Raw genomic sequence first — 6,769 nt, 5'->3', positions numbered from 1 at the left:
CATAAAACTATCCCCTATTTTGTCGATACTACAATGTTTGCGCAAACCAATCAATAAACACTAATTGCAATTTATTTTATTTTTTTAACAAAAATATGTAGAAGAATATGTATCAGCCTAAACTGAGGAAAAAAGTTTTTTATATTTTTTTTATTTGATATATTTTTTGGGGCATATTTATTATAGCAAAAAGTAAAAAAATTATGTGTTTTTTTTTTTTTCAAAATTGTCACTCTTTTTTGATTATAGCACAAAAAATAAAAAACCATGGAAGACGGTGGGGGGGATGGTTCCCTCCCACTGCTTATAGAAGCAGTCTAGAGGCTAATTAGCCATGAGGATTGCTTTTATATGAAAGCCAACCTCTGGCTGAAAAGAATGATACCAAGATGATACCTAAACCTGCAGGCATCATTCTGGTATAACCACTCAAAGTCCAGAAACATACCAGTACGTTGCTGGTCCTTGTTGGGCATACATTGTAATGTTTTTTTTTTCATACAGCCTGTGGGCTGAACGAAAAAGAGTATGCCCACCATTAGAATACCGCCATTCATCCACCCACTTCTAATGATGGGCATACAGGCACCATTATTTTCTGACAGCGCTGGAGTCACGGCTTTATGTATCGTGGGAGTAAACGCTGTTGCTGTCAAGATAAATAAACTCATGCTGCAGCTGAATGGCATACCTGCTAAGCAAATGATGGTTAACAATAAAACAAACATTACAGTATAACATACCATACCTGCAAAGCAAATACAATAAAACACAGTAAAAATAAAACAGAGAAAGAACGATAGATTTAGAACAATAGTGAGTGAACAATAGAGTGGACTGTAGAGAGAAAACATAAGAGAGAGAAAAATAGAGAGAGAGAGAGAGAAGAAAAATACAACCACAACTATTTTTGGCTTTTTTATTTTTTTGTGTGTGGTTTTTTTTTTTCACCTTTTTCACTTTTATAAAAACCGTAAAAAAAAATTCAAACTGAACGTTGCAGATTAGGGTCTCTCAAAATGTGATGGCCTTCACATCTTTCGAGACCCTAAGACCCAGTACACGTGTGCCTAGGACTGTGTGGTGCTGTACCCTACGCTAACACTCAACTGGTGTGTGATAGCGTTCAAAACAGTCACCAATGCAAAGACCAGATTGGTCAGGACAGGAGGGACAATTATAATGGGCGTCATGCCTATATCTGTGCTTTCTACAGACACAACTTCTTTGGGGGCTTCTTTGGGTAGGGGTACCAGAGAGGACATGCGGAAAATGCCTCTCATGCAGCCGGATTACTGCATTTGCGTTGGGAAGTTGTGCCAAAGCACCGTCTGGAATCAGAAGGGCTCTGATGATCTCTTCCTGAAAGTTAAGGAAGGATCCAGTTCATCCTGAAGCTTTGTATAGCACAAAAGCATTCAGCAAAATCAATTGAAATAAACAGACACTTTTGTACCAGCGTCTGACCTTACGGGCAATTAGGTAAGGCGCCAACAACTGGTCCTTGAGGTCCACCCCTACCGTATTAAGGTTATAGTTATGGACACAGAGGTTTCTCCATAACACCAGTCACCGTAGGAATTTGGACCATCGTGTTTGCATGAAGGGAGGACAGAACGAAAACATTCTTATCATCCATCCACTTCCCAGTGAGCAAATTATCATCAATGCAGACAACTTGATGGGGAGTAAACAAGGCTGCAAAACGTTGGTTGAAGTGGTTTACGAGGGGGTGAATTTTGTAGAGCCAATCAAATTCAGGGTCACCCCGAGGATGACAGAGTTCATTATCATTGAAATGCATGAACTGCAAGATCTGCTAGTATCGTATCCTGGTCATGGAGGCAGAGAACACGGGCATATGGTGAATTGGGTCAGTGGACCAATATGACCGCAACTCACTCTTTTTAGTTATGCCCATGAGGAGGGATAAGCCCAGGAAGGTCTTTAATTCGGAAACCGTAATTGGTTTCCATTCTCTGGCAATGGTCAGCTGGGGATCAACGGCGATTAATTGACCAGCATATAAATTGCTTTGGTCCACAATAGATCTATAGAGATCTTTGGTGAAAAACACAGAATAAAAAAATCACTTTCCACCTGAATTCTGGGTTGGCCAGTGAATGGGGGAAGTACGGTGCTGCAGAAGTGGTGGGTTCCCAATTAGGATTGGCGAATGCAGCAGGAAGGGCACTATGGGCTCGACGGGCCTATCTACTACTTGTGCTTGCCACCTCGCTAGCTTGAACTGCACTTATGGGGCTCACCATGTCACCAAGTATTACTACAGTGCTGCATGTACGACCAGGAAGTACTAGGCCACTGGTGCTTGCCAGTTCACCAGAAGGATGAGCGGCACTAGTACTGGCTCTCTGCTTCATACAAGGAACTTCAATGACAGCAGAAGAAAAACGGGGTCTGGTACGCCTGACCTTGGCAGGGACTACAAATGAGTCGTCAGAGCTATCTGCCAGGGTGCCGCTGCTGTCTACAGGTTTGTATTCTGAGCCTGAATCTGATAGATGAGTGACTTCCTCTTCACTATCTGTCATGCTCAGAAATGTGTAGGCCTCTTCACTAGTGTACCTTCGATTGGACATGACCCTGGGAATGCTGCAGTTATGTGTGTTGTGTTTTGTAATTGACATTGACATTGATCAATTGATACTGCACTTGGGTGGGCTGGGCTGGGCGAAGGGGCTAAATGCAGGTGCTAGCAGGTATCTGGGCTGATCCCGCTAACATTGTGTTTTTGGGAACCCTTAACTGCTGGGGACGCTAATATAGTTCTGATCAGATCAGATATCGATCCATTCAGACACTATACTACTAAGTGAGGCGTATGGTGCTTGCGTGGGTGTTAGCGCTACTGGCACTAATCTGACACTGCCTGGGGTGTCGTAGACCCTATCTGACGCTAAAACCTAACTTATATCACCCGCTGGGTGATCACAGGGTTAAACCATTATTAGGTAAAAAACGGCGGGTGCCCTGACGCTATATATAAAAAAATCTAGCTAAACTGCATCACCCGTGACACTTATACAGTGATCACAGGTGAGAGGGGGTAATCAAGGGGTTAAACCTTTATTGGGGGGGTCCCTAGACCTATCTGGGCCTAAGAATAATTAACCTTAAGTTGATTTTTGTCACTAATGACAACAGTACAGCGATCAAAAGAAAATCTGAATGCTGTACTGGGTGACACAGTGACAGGTGGTGAAGGATTTAACTGGGGGGGGGGGTGATCGGGGGTGAATTGTGTGCCTACGTGACCTGGTGTCAGTGTAGTTTTGTGCAACTCACTTTTAGAGGCTCTCTCTCCTCGGTCTGGAACGGAAATGACCGACACGAGGAGAGATGACATCACTTCCCCTGTCAGTGTTTACAGTTATACAGAGAGGGAAAGGATCTCATTTGCCAGGACCGATCACCAGGTCCAAGCAAGATTTAATTTGCCTGGGCCTGGAGATTGATCGGTTCTGGATCGAATTCGATCATCACGGCCGTCGAGCGCTCCCTCTGCGGCCACGTGCCCGACATAGCATGACAGCGATTCGCCTGCCCGTGCCATTCTGCTGCAGTACAACTGTGGCGGCTGGTCGGGAACAGGTTAACTGATACATCTGAAAGAGAGTTCTTTTGAAAAACAAAAGACTTACTGGCTGGATGACCAGGTGAAAAGAAATAAAAGAAAGCCTAAAAAAGAAAACAAATGCAGTCATCACATCTAAGAATTGGTAAGCTGCAAAATACCTGTTTGCTTTAGCATTTAATACTGCATAAGGATAGGTAAGCTGCAATATATAAATTTTGGGGTTTTGGGTTAAATTAGGCTTTGAGTTGGGCCTATTGCCTCAGGCTTTCCCTGAGTAACAGCTAGTGTTCCTAATGCCCGGTCCCATGACCCATGATTTCTAGCAGGGTAGATTTCTAGTGCACTTCCCGATGCTTTCTCATGTTCCTGGCTTCCTGTGTATATTCCCTTAGACCCCAAGACTGCTTGTTTCCCTGGCTTCCTGAGAAGATTCAAAATTACAAACACACTGCGCAAGTCAATAAAATAAAAAGTGAATAACATCTCCCCTTAATAATAATTAAAGTAGGACAATCACTGCTGAAACCAAAAACCATAACATATACAGTATAAATCACATATGCACATTCATTCATAATCTAGATACCAGCTCTGCTGTGTGACTTAAATCATAAACAATAATTCTAGTGTTCAGAATAAATCAAACATGTCTCTTGATCCCCATGACTAAGCTCCAGGGGTGCAGTGAAATGCATTGGGGGTGTGGCCTGGAAGGCAGCTCAGGCTGACGTGGACTTTCCTACCACCGTACTACTTGTGTGGATGTGTAGCACTGGGGATCCCTTCCCTCTTTTCTCCAGTGGTCACAGGAGCCGGGACGAGCTCCACTCCTTTGCTAGCACTCCCGCAGCAGCGGATGCATCCATAATTTACATTGTTCTCCGAACCAGCACATGAGCCTGAGCAGCACACTAATCCTCCAGGGGTCACCATGTCCTTTAGTGTCCATGTAATATAAGAGTGATATAGAAGTGCTCAAAAGTCCATTTCAGTCATGTCACTGCATTTCATCCCCTTTGCTCACTGACAGCGGAACATCACTTCTGGTGGGGGGGTCTGTCATCACTTTCCGGTTGCCATGCGTTCGATCCTGACTAATTTGGCCTTCTGACTTTTTCAAAGGGACAGACTGCATGCCAACCGGAAGTGACAAAATTAACGACAGACCTCCATCGGAAAGTGACGCTCTGCTGTTAGTGAGCAAGGGGATCAGGTGAGACGCCGTGTAATGCCATGTACACACAACTGGACTTTTCACCAGCAAAGGTCAGACGGAACAAATCCATCGGACAATGATTGTGTGTGGGCTCCATCGGACCTTTGCTGTCCAAAAATCTGACGGTCTTTAGAAATATAACATGTTTCAAAATCCGTTTGTGTGTATGCTAGTCTGACGGACAAAAACCAACGCTAGGGCAGCTATTGGCTACTGGCTATGAACTTCCTTATTCTAGTCCTGTCATACGTCATTACGTTCTAATCCATCGGACTTTGGTGCGATTGTGTGTGGCCAAGTCCGTTCATTCTGAAAGTCCGTCGAAACTCGGCCGGAAGACCGTCAGACCTAGTCTGTAGAAAAGTCCAGTTGTGTGTACGCGGCATAAGTGGCTTACTAGTGATCCCTCAAAAACTTTCTTAGGAGTTTTGATAGGCTTTCTGAATTTGTGAATGACATTTTATTGTTTTTTTTAATGAAAATATGGTTTTATAGGATTATACTATTGGATTTCCTTTCCCTTTTTCCTGGGGTTTGTGGCAAGCTCATTAAGGGGAGAGTGGATGAAGCAAAAGAGACCTGTTGTGCCTTAATGTACCATGTTAGTAAACTGGCTAGTCAGCCCAGGTTAGAAAAGGGTCAATGCTAGTTCTGCAGTTCCTGCCCTTTCTGGGCTCTGCCTCTCCCCGTGTGCTGTTATAAAAGGGGGGGGGGGGGTTGGTTCTGCTTACAAGGGAGTCTGCATGGGAAGAGGATGGAGACAAGCCATAAAGATATAATCTATAGCCGCTTTACAGAGAGGACTGTGCTCCAGCTCCAGCTCCATCCACATGGGAACAGAAGGAAGAGGCTCACAGAAGAAGACTTAACCCTTTACAGCCAGCAGCCACCCAGGAGCTCTCCTACCACAGCATGGAATTGTACTATATAATGGACTTTCACCTTTGCAAGGAATGCCCAGGCAGTAACACTCTAGAGTAGCTAGTTAGATGCATTGAACTGTATTTGCACTCAATCTGTTAAGGACACAAAGCAACCATTAGGCATGGTACCTGGTAAGGTGGCAGATCCTCCGATAGCAAAGGGATCGATGTCCTGGGTCCCTTCCTAGTGGTTGGTATCTCAGAGCAACCAAATTTGCGTTATGGAGATCTATGGCCTGGTCACGAGGTAAATGAAGCATGGCAGGACCCCATTCTGTTACTGAGAGTGAGGTAACAGAGGTACGCTGGACTGGTGGAGTGGGTGCAGCCCCCCCCCCCCCCCCCACGCAGGGCGAGTGACCGCACCCGCATTGCCTGGTGTAGCCCAAGAACCCCATGGGCTTACAGCTTGGAGGAGTCAAAAAGGATGTGCCCGCTCTGCACTGCCCATACACTAAAGGATGGAACAGCGCTGGATCGAGTAAAGACTCAGGTAAGTAATGGAGGGATGAGGTGCCAATACTTTTACCTAAACATTTTTTACCTTAATGCAAGGATTGCATTAAGGTTAAAAATGTTTAGCCTTTAGAAGCACTTTAAAGTCAGCCTATTGAATTACACATGCCTGTGTGTGTGTGTGTTATATATATACATACACACACACAAACACAGTCTTATAAATAAATGTGTACAGTAGAGCAGTAAACAGTATCAGTAGAGCAGTGGATGTGTCAGTAGGGCAGAGGATGCTGTCAGTGATTAGAGCAGTGGGAGTGTCAGTAGTGCAGAGGATCAGTACTAGGGCAGTGGATGGTGTCAGCAGGGCAGAGATGGTGTCAGTCTTTTTTTTATTATTATTTTTTACAATGTTACTTTTTTCTTTTTGTTTTTGCATTTTTTTTAGGAGCCCCATTGGGGGGCTTTGGTAAAATATCAGGGGTCTTAACAGACCCCTAATGTCTCACTTTTGAGACAGAGAGAGGGGCTGAGGACAGAGATTCCTCAGTTCCTTTCTCTGCAGCCTCAGCCACA

This window comes from Lithobates pipiens, unplaced genomic scaffold, assembly GCF_037356315.1.
Source record: "Lithobates pipiens isolate NorthernLeopardFrog02 unplaced genomic scaffold, aLitPip1_a1.2 Scaffold_19, whole genome shotgun sequence".
Classification (NCBI taxonomy): domain Eukaryota; kingdom Metazoa; phylum Chordata; class Amphibia; order Anura; family Ranidae; genus Lithobates; species Lithobates pipiens.
Note: the sequence above shows the minus strand (reverse complement) of the source record.